The sequence below is a fragment of the Sorex araneus genome, chromosome 2 (genome assembly GCF_027595985.1).
Source record: "Sorex araneus isolate mSorAra2 chromosome 2, mSorAra2.pri, whole genome shotgun sequence".
In the NCBI taxonomy this organism is placed as follows: Eukaryota; Metazoa; Chordata; class Mammalia; order Eulipotyphla; family Soricidae; genus Sorex; species Sorex araneus.
Window position 1 is genome coordinate 258,802,445 of NC_073303.1, and position 15,928 is coordinate 258,818,372.

The 15,928-nt window shown below is 53.5% G+C and overlaps 1 protein-coding gene across 1 annotated transcript in view; it reads left to right on the forward strand.

The window, feature by feature from the left end:
- Positions 1 to 5,696: 5,696 nt before the first annotated feature.
- ATP10B (ATPase phospholipid transporting 10B (putative)) overlaps positions 5,697 to 15,928 on the forward strand; it is a 160,305-nt gene continuing 150,073 nt past the window's right edge. Inside the window, exon 1 of the mRNA XM_055129122.1 lies at positions 5,697 to 5,746. The gene's annotated coding sequence lies outside the window, so the exon portion shown is untranslated. The remainder of the gene's footprint in view (positions 5,747 to 15,928) is intronic.

Sequence of the window (15,928 nt, forward strand, 5' to 3'; positions counted from 1 at the left end):
TCCTAGGCAACGCCCTCTGCTCCTCTCCCTGCTCCGTGGCTGGCAGAGGGCGGAAACAGAGAACCCCGCCAGGAAGGGCTGAACTAGGAGCAGAGAGGACAGAACTGCAGGCCAGGCTTTGTCCGAAACAGTCTCGGTGCCCTGTGGAGAAGGACAAACGTCACAGCACCCCGGGGCTGGGGGCCTGGGTGCACTCGGCAGCAGGTGAAGCAGAAATGTAGGAGGCAATTTGTTGGTTCAACTGTAACTGTACTGCAAATTGAAAAAAAAAAAAATGTAGGAGGGAAGCACAGGGCGAGCTGAGTTTGTGTGCTCTGGAGAGAGAAACCCGCGCCCTGACACACACACACACACACACACACACACACACACACACACACACACACAGAGAGTCTACTCCCCCCAAGCTGAACAGGGGGCCTTGGGGGAGAAGATTAATGCAGGGGCCTGCTCGAGCCTTCGAAGGCGTTCAGCAGTCTGCGCACAGAGCCTTCAGCACAAGGCCAAAGTCTCGGAACGTGGACGGTCCCCTCCTGGCTGCGCCGTGATGTGAACTGCTGACCAGAAGGACAAAAGCTCAGGGAGTCGGGCTTCAGAGTTGCACAGAGAATTAATCAAGGCAGGCAGCATGGAGGTGTCAGTAATAGATGGGACAGGAGAGAAAGAGAGAGACAGAGAGAGGGAGAGAGAGAGAGAGAGAGAGAGAGGGCAGGAGAGAAAATGACAGGGGGTAGGAGAGAGGGAGAGGAGAGGGAGAGATAGAGAGGGTAGGAGAAAGGGAGAGAGAGGATAGGAGAGAGAAGGAGAGAGGGTGAGGGCAGGAGAGGGAGAGGGAGAGAGAGGTGAGGAAGAAAGCGAGAGGAGGTAGGTGAGAGAGCAAGAGAGGGAGCAGGAGAGGAGAGAAAGAACAAGAGAGAGGGTAAGAGAGAGAGGGAACAAGAGAGGGAGGGGAGAGAGGGAGAGAGCAGAGAGTGAGCGAGCGAGAGAGAGAGAGAGAGAGAGGCTAGGAGAGGGAGGGAGAGAGAGGGAGAGAGAGCAGAGAGAGAGCGAGAGCAAGCGAGAGAGAGAGAGAGAGAGAGATCCTTTGCCATTAGTCCAGCCAAGTCACTAAGGATGCACACGAGAAAACCAGCATCTCCTGAGAACGAAGACTCCAAATGCCTCCATGGTATTGTCCAAAATGCCCCACTTTCAACACATATTATGGAAAGGCAACATAATTGAAAAGTTTACCCAATACACAGTAAAAGGGGGGGAAAAGCATCAATAGACATTGTCTCTGAGTGGAACCAGATGTTTATCCCAACAAAGGCTTCAAAGCATCTATTGTATTGGATGCGTTTTAGGGAAACAAAGGAAGCCATATTTAAAGAATTAAAGGAAAATATGATACGAATCCCAAATAGAGAATACGGGTCAAGAGAGAAATTCATTTTAAAGGAACCGAATGGAAATTCTTCATGGAATGTGCAGCAACTGGAAAGACAAACTGACTGGGAAGAGGCTCAGGAAGAAAGCTTCATCTGGCAGAAGACTCTGTAATTTTGAGCATAGAGAATAGACACGAAGGAATCAGAAACCAGAACAGTACCTCGGAGCACTGTGAACTGGCAGTGGGAGCACCAACCTGGGCGTGGCTGCACTCCCAAAGTGTATTTTTTATGAAAGCAAACACTGTAACCCGTTCCTCCTGACGCATCCCACACTCTCCGAGGTAAGACCATGCTCTCGAGGGATCATGCCCTGACCACTGAAATCCCAAACTTGAGATTTAGGATAATAAATATCCTAAAAGAAACCATGATGAGAATCAGACTTTACATCTTTGCAGAAAGGATAAAGCATTGGAATAACAATCAACATGCTAAAAGAAAAAAAATGAGGAATAACAAAGGACTCTGTGTCCATCTCTTTTAGAAATGAAAGCGAAACCAACACTCGAAAACAAGAAGTGTGTTGGGCTTTCTTTCCTGCTGGCAGACCTGCCAGAGACGCTGGGGGAAAAGCCCAGGGGTGGAGCACACACACACCTGGCATGTGCCGGGCCCTGAGCTGGACGCTGGACATGCAGGCTCCGCCCCCAGAGAAGCAAGAGGTCCCAGAGGAAATGCCCCTGCTCCAAAGAGAATCTGCATGAGATCCCCCCTCCATGGCAGGGAACAACACCAGTGAAAGGAATCACGCAGATAAGGATGAGCCGACACCTTCCCTGCTCCAACCTGATCTACAAGACAGCTGCACCACCAGCTGCAAGAGATTAGAGTCACTGGGGGGCCAAAGAGATAGTCCAGTGGTTAGGGCATTTGCTGTGCATCCAATAGGGTCCCCCAAGCAATGCCAGGAGTAATTCCTGAGTGCAGAGCCAGGAGTACCTAACCCCTGAGCGTCACTGGAAGTGACCCAAAAGGCAGAGAGAGAGAGAGAGAGAGAGAGATTACAGTCACTGAGCTTGGAACCTAGGGACATCAATGTAGAAATACACGCCCCAAGTTGGCAAGAGATAAGGGGCACTATTAGAGCGAAAAGTCTCCACTTTTGCTAGATTTGGCTTTATGCAAACGGAGGTCCCGGGGCATGGGGGAATTGTAAGGGGTGACCCTGGCACCTCCTGACCTCCTGGATGCCTCTCAGGGAACACTGGGTGGGCCCAGGGACCCTGGACATCACACACATGTTTCTCACGGCATGCAGAGCCCAGACATTGAACCCCTGACCCATTCGCTGAGAATCGCTGAGGAGGGTCCCCGAGGACACCATTGCTTGGGTGTCCCCTCTGCCCCAGAGAAACTGAAGTTGTGACAAAGATACATTTTGTAATCCACTAAGAAAATAATTTTCTAGAAACACAGGCTAAGGACTGGAGAGCTAGTAGAGGGAATAAGGCATTTTCTTCGCCAGGAGTGAACCCTGAGCATGGAGCCAGAAATAAGGCCTGGGCACAGCCCAAAGCCAGAGGGGGAGGAAATATATATATATATTCAGTATATAAATATATTGTCATCCCATTGCTCATCGATTTGTTCAAGCGGGCACCAGTAACGTCTCTCATTGAGACTTATTGTTACTGTTTTTGGCTATATATATGTATATATATTTGGCTATATATATGTACATATATATGTATATGTATACATATATATACACACACACATAGGTTAGAAAAGAAATATAGGAGCTGTGTTGGGGAACAGTTTTTTCCCAAGGGGCCTGGACACGTTGTGCACCGGGTCCAGACAGACACGGGACAAAGGAAGATGGTGCTTGGAGAAACACTCCAGAAGCAGCCAATGGCTGTTCACCTTACTGCCAAATACATAGTTTATAGAGGGTCCCGGCTTACAGGAAGGTCTGATCACATGAGGTCCAGCATTATTGGCCTGTGACCTTTCCAACTCTGCTTCGCCCCGGTCCAATCCCAACCAAGGCTAGATGCTGCGGTCAGGATGACCTGCTAAGCGTACGTGACAGTTTCTGTGTCTTGGGCGCATGTGACTAGGAGGTCGAGTGAGGCTCAAGGCCGGACACCCGGTGCTGACCCCCTGTCCTTGCCAACTTTGCCCGGATAGTCCCTTCTGCAGAGCCTCCCTTCTGGGCCACTCTGCAAGGTCGGGCCTTACCTGCTGAGGTGCCTGGAGCCAGGCTGCACAGAGCTGGAGTGATAGCACAGAGTTTGCTCTCATGTGGCCCACCCAGATTGGATTCCCGGTCCCCCAAGCCTGCTAGAAATAATTCCTGAGCACAGAGCCAGGAGTAACCCCTGAGCACTGCTGGATGTGCCTCCTGCCCACAAAGAAAAGCGATTATATGCTTATATTTGCGGTTTGCAAACTCTCCCCCATTTCTAGGACTGGCCTTAGTGAGTGGGAGTTTGTCACGGAGGGCCCGTCTCAAAGCCGCAGGGACCCAAAGGGCACATTGGGGAAACCACTTACGTTTCCCCTGAAACAAATGCCTCGTGTAGTAGCCATTACACACAGTTGTAGCACCAACAACCGGATGCATTTTTTTTTTTTTGCTTTTTGGGTCACACCTGGCAATGCACAGGGGTTCCTCCTGGCTCTGCACTCAGGAATTACCCCTGGCCGTGCTCAGGGGACCATATGGGATGCTGGGATTTGAACCCGGGTCGGCCACGTGCAAGGCAAACGCCCTACCCGCTGTGCTATCTCTCCAGCCCCCGGATGCATTTTTGGAAAATGAAAGAAACAATGTGGTTGGATGGAGGGTGGGTGGGTGCTTATTCGGGCCTTGAAAATTAGATCAAGGGAACCTCGGACCGTGGGGCCATCTCAGCCTTTTTCCTCACTCTGTTACATCGTCTGTCTTCTGCGTCTCTGTCTCTTAACCAATCGAGGCAAAATCCATCAACGAATCAATCAACAGGAGGGATCCCTAGTGCCGACCGTCTGCCTCGGTCAATAACTTGACACTGGTTTGCCCTCGCTAGGGGATATACCACAGCGCACCACATCATGCAAGTTGCTGACCAGCAGGAGACGCTTCTGGGTGTGCAGGGTGCTGGGAATATCCCAGTCTCCCCTGGAGACTCCAGTCTCCTTTTCTGCTTACTTTGCAAAAACCTAAAACCACAAGCCGAAGTGATAGTGCAGGGGGTAGGGTGCTTGCCTTGCGCACAGCTGACCCAGGTTCAATCCCCAGCACACTGTATGGTCTCCCTGAGTGCAGAGCTAGGCCAAGATTTAAATAAAATAAAAAAATTAAATGCTCTTTAAAAAATAAGTATCTGGGGCTGGAGCGATATTTCAGCGGGGAGGGCATTTGCCTTGCACGCAGTCAACTCTGGGTTCGATTCCCAGCATCCCTTATGGTCCCCTGAGCACTGCCAGGAGTGATTCCTGAGTAGAGAGACAGGAGTAACCCCTGAGCATTGCCAGGTATGACCCAAAAAAGCAAAAAATGAATAAAAAATAAGTATCTAAAAGAAAGCAAAAATTAAAATAAGAAGTATTTAAAAGAAAACAAAAATTAAAAAAGAAAAGAAATGCCTCTTCATAACACTTTGTTTCTTATAAACAGCTATCCCCAGAGAAGGTCGTGAGGCAGAGTATGAAGAAGTAACACATTTTTGCTGGCTCTGTGGTCCTTTGTCAAGCTGCCTCATCTCTGGGAGCCTGGACTTCCTCCGCCCTAGCATGAAGCTAGCAGGGCATTGAGAGATTCGGTGAGATGATGTATATAAAGTCCCTCTCTCTCCCCGTAGAGGCAGGTGGGGGTGGGGGTGGGGGTAGGGTGGGGGTAGGAGGGAAACTGGGGACACTGGTGCTGGGAAATTACACTGGTGGAGGGATGGGTATTGGAACATTGTATGACTGAAGCACAATCATGAACAGCTTTGTAATGCTCTACCTCATGGTGATTCAATATCACTGTATCACTGTCATCCCGTTGTTCATCGATTTGCTCAAGCGGGCACCAGTAACATCTCCATTGTGAGACTTGTTGTTACTGTTTTTGGCATATCGAATACGCCACAGGGAGCTTGCCAGGCTCTGCCGTGCTGGCAGGATACTCTCAGTAACTTGCCGGGCTCTCCGAGAAGGACGGAGGAATTGAACCAAGGTCAGCCGCGTGCAAGGCAAACACCCTACCCGCTGTGCTATCGCTCCAGTCCAACACTCACCATAAAATTCTCAACTCACAGGCAAACGAGGACCAGAAGAATGAGATCACGTAAAGCGGCTGTCTCATCACAGCAAACGGGAAAAGGAAGCCAGCCACAGCCAAAGTAAGTTTCTCAGCGGAAACGTTGCTTTGTTAAGTCTCTCCGTTTGGTACACCTTCTTGGTTTTGTTATTCGGGCTTTGGGCTGCACCGGGCAGTGCTCAGGGGCTCCGGTGCCCAATGGCCCGTGTGTGGGCCCAGCAGGAAAAGCCATTCACCAGTGACGAATTAATTCTTCTGTGCTTGAACGTGGCCTCCAGATAAAGGCACTCGAGGTAGATTTGTTTAAGTTCAGCCTCTTGGAGAGAACAGGGCTCAACGTGTTGAATTCACTGGGGACAGAAGCACCAGGCATTGGAAAACGAGGAAAATGGATCTTGAATCATCATCCTGCCCTTGAGGGTGTTATCCAGCCGGGGGTGGAGGAGAGGGGAGTGTTACTTGAGGGATCAGTGCCAAGCGTGAGGTGAGAATTGGTTTCTGCAGCTGGTCTGCGCGGTCTATTTATCGGGGGAAATATCTGCAATACTCCCAAACCTGGCGCAGCGTCTACGCAGTGAGAAGTGTTCGGTGCATGGCTGTGCTTGTGGCCGGGAGGGGAGGCCTCACGCAGCAGACAGCTGTACAGCGCTTACCGACACGCACAATCTCTCAAACCCAGGCCCGTCCAGGGCATGATTCATCGGCAGATACTTCCGGACAGCATTTGATTATCGAGTGCTGTTGATCTAAGCCGCGCGATGAATTGATTTGTACTGGTGGACTCAGACATCAGGTTTGATTCCCAGAAACACCTGATTAGCCTCGAGGATCTCCCAGTGCGTCCCTGGAGGCCCCAGCGCATGCACTTGTGCGCCCACACACACACACACACACACACACACACACACACACGCTCACACACACGTGTACACTCGTGCATGCACACGCTCACACACACGCATGCACTCTTGCACGCACACATACACACACACACACACACACCTCCCCCACCTCCCACCCCGTGCAGCTGGTTTATCCCCACCCCCGGACTGAGGGGGAGATGGAATAAGGACTCAGACACATAATCTAAAGTCAGTCTCCCTTTTAGAAGGAAATAGGCAGGCTGACCTTTTCCACTCCTGATAAACAAACAGATTGAATTCAGCCGCTAATCCCTGAGCGGCCTTGCGGGGGCGGGGGTTGGTGGGGATGGGTCACTGCAGAAGCAGCGCCCGGAGACCACCGGGACTGCGTGGGGCCTGGGAAGCCGCTGACCCTCGTCTGCCAGGGGCACCGCACGTGCCGGAACCTGCCCGGGCAGCCTTAAGGAGATTCTGGATGGTTGTCGATAAGGTTCGACAGAGACGGACTCTGTCTCCCGCACAGCCTGAAGGGGAAGGGTGCGAGTGAGCTGGGAATGGCAGGGCAGACATAGCCCCAGGTCCCGGAGCTGCTGAGCACAGGCATGAAGACTCCCATAGTAGGGGCCCCACTCACCCCTTCACTCACTGATGCAGCGTCACCTAAGGGACCTGCTTCCCCCCACCCCCACCCCCGCCTCCTTCCGTGTCTTCCCTGGGTCTGGAGTGCTGGACCTCAGCAGCAGAACGGGACAGGGTGAAGATGCTGTTAGTGTATGCGCTCTCTCTCTCTCTCTCTCTCTCTCTCTTGCTCGCTCGCTCGCTCTCTCTCTCTCTCTCTCTCTCACATACACACACACACACACACACATACTCTCTCTCTCGCTCACTTACTCTCGCTCCTTTCTCCCTCTTTCTCTCACTTGCTCTTTCTCTCCCCTCCACCCTCTTGCTCGCTCTCTCTATCCCTCCCTCCCCTCCCACTGTTTCTCCCTCTGTCTCCCTTCCTCTCTCTCTTTCTCTCTCTCTCCTCCCCTCTCTCTCTCCCCTTCCCTCCCCAAGTCTTCCAGATTCTAGATCTCTCATTTTTCTCACTTAAAATCTTCCATGTCGGGGCTGGAGCGATAGCACAGCGGGTAGGATGTTTGCCTTGCATGCGACCGACCCGGATTCAATTCCCAGCATCCCATAGGGTCCCCTGAGCACCGCCAGCGGTAATTCCTGAGTGCAGAGCCAGGAGTGATCCCTGTGCATCGCCAGGTGTGACCCAAAAAGAAAAAAAAAATTTTCCATGTCTGCCTCCTTGCGCCTGAGTCGCACTTTGTTTGTCTGCATTCATCTGGGAGCATTTAAGTTTCTTCGAGTTCTCCTGAATCGCCTTGATGCGTCTGACTCCCTGAACTCTCGGAGTGTCTGCAGTGGGGCAGTTCTGATCTCTTATCCTGCAGGGCGCCTCCGTCAGACTGTCCCAGGCTCACACCCCGCCCTTCCCTTGGAGCATGTGGAGGTCCAGGTGGAACAGAGGCGTAAGAGATGAGATGGGGCCAGGGGCTGGAGACCGAGTACCGAGTAGAGAGTCGCTGGGCGGTTTCCTTGCATGCACCCAGCCTGGTTCTGTCCCTAGCCAGTACTGTCCTATCCCCAGCACTACTTCTCAATTTTTAAAAACTTAACCCAGATTGAAAAGCTGTTAGTAGTACAGTGTCTCACTCAACTAGTCTGAAGCCAAGCTTCAGAGAAGGTGGTCCACGCCCAGAGTTGCTTGACACTCCTCTCCCAAGGCTGTGTTCAGGGTGAACTGGCCGAGGGCTGCGAGAAAAGGCTGGTGTCAGTCATCGGTCCCGCTTCCTTCAGACCTGTGGGTGATAGGGGACAGGGGACATGGTGACGGTGAGCCCTGGACAGACTCTGGGCAGCTCCATCTCTTTCACTGGAGAGCTCCGACCTGGAACAGGTCACTCACCTCTGAGTTTGACTTTGCATTGTCAGTCAGCTAACATTAAGCAACACCCTCAGGTCCTTTATTTCTATCTTTAAAATATTTATTTATTTATTTATTTATTTATTTTGCTGTCTGGGTGACACCCAGCAGTGCTCAGAGGTTACTTCTGGCTCTGCACTCAGGGATTACTCCTGGCGGTGCTTGAGGGACCCTATGGGATGCCAGGGATCGAACCCAGGTCGGCCACGTGCAGCGTGAAAGGCAAAACACCCTCCCTGCTGTACTATTGCTCTGACCTAATTTTATTTATTTTTTTTAAGTTTGTTGTGTTGGATATCATTGGTTTGTCCTTTCCCCCTTGCCACTAGGAGCTTAGGTTTATCAGTCACACCCATCAAAGTGCTCCCGAGTCACTCCCATTCCTTTGTTTATCTGTAACAATTTCTACCAGTTTATCTGCTCTTCCCTTAATCAAACTCTGTTAATTGGTAAGGTCAGAACTTCCTAGGACACTGAATATTATAACATTGCCTTTCTCTCCTCTTTATGCCTTTTGAATAATTTACTTTAAAGCTATGTCTTTTTTGTATAGACACAAGAAGACAATATTATGTTTTTATAACTTAAGACTTAATTGGCCTCGAATATTATTCCCTCCTGGGCATCTGCTTTCTCCACTTAAGCCTCAGTTGCCCTCAGTTCCTAGCACCCCAAAGTAGGGTCCCCGACGTGGGACGGGAAGGATCCAGGGCAATCGGTGAGTTATGTGCTACCCTGGCATCGAGATGGGCCTGGCCAAAGTGCCTAATTCTTAACTATAAGTTAAGAGCTTGATCATAGACAAATGCTGTCATGATCCAATGGTAATTATGAGACTGGGACCCTGCCAGGGATAGGAAAGACTGATCTGGCCTGAGCACTGTAGTCTGAGATTGAGATGGCCCCAGGAGAGCAATTCTATAAGCTTTAATGCATCTCTTATTGTGTCCATACAAAATAATTAATATTATGAATTCTTATATGTTTGCTGGCTGAGGAGAAGAGAAACACATTCATGGGACTCTGCCCTTGGGTGGATCCTCCTGCTGAAAGAGAATTAAGTCCTAGGAGAAGCATCCCCTGAGGGAAAAGAACTTTACCCTATTGCTGACCACACCTATGTGTATGCCCCAACCCCCTCATGCTGTGGAGATTTAACTAGGCGGTAAGAGTGGGTTGGGGGCCAGATCCATGGGAGCCAGATCCATGGGAGCCAGATCCATGGGAGCCAGATCCACGGGGGCCAGATCCACGGGGGCCAGATCCACAGATCGAGAGAGAGAGAATGAAGTAGGATGGGGGAGAAAGAAGCAGGAGGAGAATCAGAGGAGAATGGAGATGGACATGAAATAAACCGATCGAGCAACCAGTTTGGCCTTCTTCCTTCCTTCGCCTGCCTCGCCGCCTGCGCGCCCTTTCTTTTTATTTTTATTTTTACACATTGTTGGGCTGGAGCAATAGCATGGTGGGTAGGGCATTTGCCTTGCACGCGGCTGAGCCGGGTTCAATTCCTCTGCCCCTCTCGGAGAGCCCGGCAAGCTACCGAGAGTATCCCGCCCCCACAGCAGAGCCTGGCAAGCTCCCCGTGGCGTATTGGATATGCCAAAAACAGTAACAATAAGTCTCACGATGGAAACGTTACTGGTGCCCGCTCGAGCAAATCGATGAGCAATGGGACGACAGTGACAGTGACACTAAGTTTGTTGTGACCCCTTTTTGTTAATGTGCGATCGAACCCATGTCCACGGCATGCAAGACCCGCGCCTGCCTGCTGTCCTCCTGCCTCACCTGGCCCTAGCACGCTGACCGAGACTCGGCTCTTGACTGAGCTTCGCCTTTTCCTGGTCTGTTAAAGTGAAACGTTAACCTGAGAGCTGCACGCACCACGTCCCCCAGCCACTCCCCACAGGATGCCCGGGGAGGTTGAGGCCCAGCGGGGTGTCACCCCACTGGGTTTCCCTGTGGTGTGGTGGACTCAGGCCCATCTGAGGGCAGCTGCCCCCACCCTTTCTCAGAGTCCATGGCCTGGTTCCAGACCTCAAGCTTCTCTGCAGCGGGGGCCGTTAGTGGTTAAAAAAATAAAATAAAAAATAAAGTCTGGAAAATAGAAACTTGGTAGAGTCTCCTTTGGAAGCCGCAGATGAGTTTCCAAGCCGTCTGGTGCTGATAATTATCTGTGAAGACCTCTGGCGCTCCCGCCGATGAGTTTCCCCAGGTTTCAAAGAAACTCATTTCTCAGCTGCTTTGAAAGGGATCCAGGTTGTCAGCCACTGAGGTCGTTGGACTTGAAATCAAAGGTTGGGAAACGCGGTGTGTGCAGAGATGCGTTGACGGTGCCCGTTGGGACAGAGGACTAGAACGGTCCCCCGTGGTCTCAGAGGTCCCTCTTGTTTCCCGGAAGCTTTGCCGTTGCAGTTGCACCGTCTGCTCGGTGATGGGGACGTTACTGGGAAATGGGACACAGCAACCACCAGGACAAATTGAATTCTAAATAGTAGAAGTGAAAAGGGCTGGAGCGGTAGCACAGCGGTTGGGCGTTCGCCTTTCACGTGGCCGACCCGAGTTCGATTCCTCTGCCCCTCTCGGAGAGCCCGGCAAGCTACTGAGAGTATCGAGCCCGAGCGGCAGAGCCTGGCAAGCTACCTGTGCATATTGGATATGCCAAAAACAGTAACAATAAGTCTCTCAATGAGAGACGTTACTGGTGCCTGCTCGAACAAATCGATGAGCAACGGGATGACAGTGACAGTGACAGAAGTGAAAAGGATCTTAGGACATCTCCTAGCTTGCTTCTCTGGCTCCTTTCCGAGAAAAAATTCTCCCAGAGATGGGAAGGGGACTTGTCCAAGGTCACGGGATGAATGGGTGTTGGGGCCCAGGCAAGAAACCTTGCCTTCAATCTCTGTTCCCCTTTTAGGCTAAGCTAGATTGTTGGTACACATGGGTTTGGAAAATTTACTTTTAAAAATAGGACAAGGGGGGCTGGAGCGATAGCACAGCGGGTAAGGCGTTTGCCTTGCACACGGCGACCCAGGTTCAATTCCCAGCATCCCATATGGTCCCCCGAGCACCGCCAGGAGTAATTTCTGAGTGCATGAGCCAGGAGTAACCCCTGTGCATTGCCGGGTGTGACCCCAAAAAAAGCAAAAAAAAAAAAAAAATAGGACAAGGGTCCAGAGAGATAGTGCATAGGTTGAAGAGCTTGCCTTGCATGCCACAGACCCTGGCTCGATCCCCAGCACCCGATAATATCCTCCCAGTTACAATCAGGAGTGATTGCTGAGCAGGAAGTTAGGAGTAAGTCCCCCAGGAAGACCCCCAAAACATGACACGCCTTTGTTTGAGAATCCTCCTCATCATCGTTTGTTGGGGAAGGGATTCCCGAGGGGGGCTGACACTCCCAGCCGTGAAGAGTGATGGCCCCCTCGCTTGGACACACCCCACCCTTCCACCCCATCCTCCCAAGGCACCTGAACCTTAATCGATATCATTCCCTCCCTTCGCACCACCACCTGATTAAAAAAATAATAACCTGCCTCACTGCCTCTGGGGCCTCTCCCAGAGCACAGCAGGGAGCAGGAAATGGCCCAGAAACCAGAAAGAATGGAAAACCGGGGTGAGGGGTCGGGAGTGGGGGGGCCTCGGGGCGGCAGCGGGGCTGGAAGATCTTTCCCCTCATTTTCCAGCAACAGGAAAAGAAGGAGAAGGAAGTTTGGTGGGCCGCCGGCCTTCCCCGGCGAGCACCCCAGCCTGCTGGATGCTGGGTACCAGAATGGTACAGCCCGCTCGGGGAGAAGGTGCTGGAGGCAGGAAACCCCAGGACACAGGCCCCCTTGCCCGCCACAGCCCACCCTGGCCCGCTGTACCCTGTGTCTCAGGTGGACTCTGAGCCACCGCACAGAACCCCTCTGCCCTGCGTTCCCAGAGGATTTCCTGGTAGCTCTGCTGGGAACAGACTCCTGGAGGTGCCAGGGCAGAAGCAGGGAAACCTGTTGGGTGGCTTTTGTAACATTCCAGTCCCAGGCTGGTTCAGGGCGTGCCCGTGGGCGGCATGTTTTGGAGAGAAAACCGACAGGCTCTGCTGATATGGGTCATGAGAAAACGAGGGGAGTGTCCCTTGCCAGGTATTTGATTCTGAGCAGGTCGTCGGATAGACAGGAGGTGGGGGCTGTTTTCCCTTCCCGCCTGGTACAGGTCCTCTTCTTCTTAGGAGGGTTAGAGGATCGGGAAGGAGTTGGATTTGGCTCTGAACAGAGATGTCGGCATTTGAATGGAGTGTAACCAGGGGCAACACTCAGTTCTGGGTTTGTGTGGGGGTTAGATGAGCACGCGCACACACACTCTCACGCATACACACACTCACACACACACTCACACATACACACACACGCACACACACACGCACACACGCACACACACACTCACACATACACACACACGCACACACACACTCACACATACACACACACGCACACACACTCACGCATACACACACGCACACATACACACACGCACACACACTCACACACATGCACACACACTCATGCATACACACATGCACACACACTCACGCATACACACATGCACACATACACACACGCACACACACGCATACACACACGCGCACACACACACACTCTCTCTTTGCCGCTGAGTGGTCTGAATTGTTCACGGTTCTCCAGAACCGTGCCAGCGCAGGTGGTCTTGGCACTGCGAAGCCCTGTTGCATTTTCTGGCGGGGCGTCCCTGTTTGCAGGAGTAGGTTTATGCGTCTCCTCGCAGGCGCGGGGTGGCGTGAGACTCGCGCCCACTTTAATAAGGCGTCATGGTGAAATCTCCGCTTCTCTCTTCCTCTGGTATTTGCACGGCCTCCAGGGCACCGTTTTAATTAAGTAATTTGTGTGCAAACACCTGTTCATGGGGGGGGATCGAGTGGAAGCCAGCTCTCACCGTGCCTGGAAGGCCCTGGACGGCGCCCTCTCCGGAAGTACCGACACCTGGAGGGAAGGCAGAGTGGGAAGGCAGCGAGGCACAGCGGGCAAGAATGACCCTGCCTGAGTCCCGGGACGGTGGCTGCACAGGAGCAAAGGCCCTGTGGAGAGAGGAGGCACGGCCGGCATGCAGACTGCCTGCTCCGTCACATGCACGAGTTCGGGTTTTAGGGTGATGTCAGGGAAGGGGCTGGGAGAGAGATGCAGGGTGGGGGAGAGAGAGGAAGGGAGGAGAAGGGAGGAGAGAGGAAGGGAGGGGAGAGGGGGAGAAAGGGAGGGAGAGAAGAAGAGAGTGGAGAGAGAGGGAGAGAGAGGAAGGGAGGGAGAGAGATGGGGAGAGGGAGGGAGAGAGGAATGGAGGGGAGAGAGAGGGAGAGAGAGGAAGGGAGAGGAGAGAGATGGGGAGAGGGGAGAAAGGGAGGGAGAGAAGAAGGGAGTGGAGAGAGAGGGAGAGAGAGGAAGGGAGGGGAGAGAGATGGGGAGAGGGAGGGAGAGAGGAAGGGAGGGGGGAGAGAGAGGGAGAGAGATGGGGAGAGGGAGGGAGAGAGGAAGGGAGGGAGAGAGGAAGGGAGAGGAGAGAGAGGGAGAGAGATGGGGAGAGGGAAGGAGAGAGGAAGGGAGGGGAGAGAGAGGGAGGAAAAGGAAGGGAGGGGAGAGAGATGGGGAGAGGGGGAGAAAGGGAGGGGAGAGAAGAAGGGAGTGGAGAGAGAGGGAGAGAGAGGAAGGGAGGGGAGAGAGATGGGAGAGGGAGGGTGAGAGGAAGGGAGGGGAGAGAGAGGGAGGAAGAGGAAGGAAGAGGGGGGGGAAGGAGGGGGAGAGAGAGGGAGGAAGAGGAAGGGAGGGGAGAGAGATGGGAGAGGGAGGGAGAGAGGAAGGGAGGGGAGAGAGAGGGAGGAAGAGGAAGGAAGAGAGGGGGAAGGAGGGGGAGAGAGAGGGAGGAAGAGGAAGGAAGAGAGGGGGAAGGAGGGGGAGAGAGAGGGAGGAAGAGGAAGGGAGGGGGGGAAAGAGGGGGAGAGGGAGGGAGGGAGGGAGGGAAGGAGGGAGGGAGAGAGAGAGATGCCAAACCCAGCACTTCACCCGCCTCCCCAGGAGAAGACCAGGCACCCCAGCCAGCCCCACCCCTCATCCCCCAGGGGACACCGAGTCCTCCAGTGCCCCCATCACGTGAGAAGGGGGACATGCCTGGCCCAGCCCCCACCCACAATGGGGAGGAAACGCCCCCCCATGAGAGAGCTGGGGACCACAGCAGCCACCCTTGGGAGCGAAGACGGGTTTCTGCCAGCCCCAGGGGCCCCCCCCGTAGAGCCCTGTGCTGCCACCGCGCTGGGGGTCAGCGTGGAGACCCCCACGGCTTTCCCAGCCTGCCTTGCGCCTTCACCCAACTGGGCACCAACAGAGGAGCCTGGGCAGCAGGCCTGCGGACCCTGGGGAGGGCCTTCCTCCCAGCGAGGGTGCAGGGCCATGGAGCCCCCCCCCCAACACGTGTGGACCAACCGCCCGGGTCCTCCCCAGCAGCCTCCACCCCCCGGGGAAGCTTCTGGAAGTCAGAGGAAGCATCAGAGGAACTTCTCGCGATGTCTTCGGGGACAGTGCTGGCGAGCCGGAGCCAGGAGTGGCCCCAAGTGGGTCTAGGCTTTTAGTCAGAGAAGTTTGGGCTGGGGGTGGGGTTGGTTTATTTTTATTCCTGAGCCAGAAATTAAGTCCATTCTTAAATGCTCAACTAGATGCAGATTTTTTTTTTTAAAGGAGATGCCATCTCTCGCGGATTCAACTGGCAACAGGAAATGATCACGAACGCCCCTGGTAAATCCCACCCCAGGGCCGTGTGGGAGTGGCCACAAGCTTTTCTTGGGGAGCAGTTGGCAAAGGTGTTCAGGGATTCCCGGGGCCTTTCCGCCCCGCCCTGCCGCCTCTGCGGAAGGGTCTGGAAGCTGTTGCTCGGTGCGCATGGCCTCGGGGCACCAGTGTGGCTGTTTCCTCTGCTGGCGGTGGGTGGGTGGGTGTGGGGGTCTTCCAGGCGATGTGCAGGAGATGTGGGGACCCCTCCAGAAGATACTCAGCCAACTGGGGCCGTGTGTGTGTGTGTGTGTGTGTGTGTGTGTGTGTGTGTGTGTGTGTGTGTGTGTGTGTGGTCTCAGTGGAGCAAAGCATGTTCCCTGGCCTGTGGCAGAATTTGTTTTCTGTTGTTGGTTTTGTTTCTGTGTCACACCTGGCCGTTGTGCTCGGGAATCACTCCTGGCAGTGTTTGGGGGGTGGGCGCGAGGCACGTGCTATGGGCAGGGTTGAGCCTGGGTCTACCACATCTCAGTCTCTCTCTCTCTCTCCCTCCCTCCCTCTCTCTCTCCCCTCTCTCCTCCCCCCCTCCCTCCCTCCCTCCCTCTCTCTCTCCTTCCTCCCTCCCTCTCTCTCTCCCTCCCTCTCCCCTCCTCCTC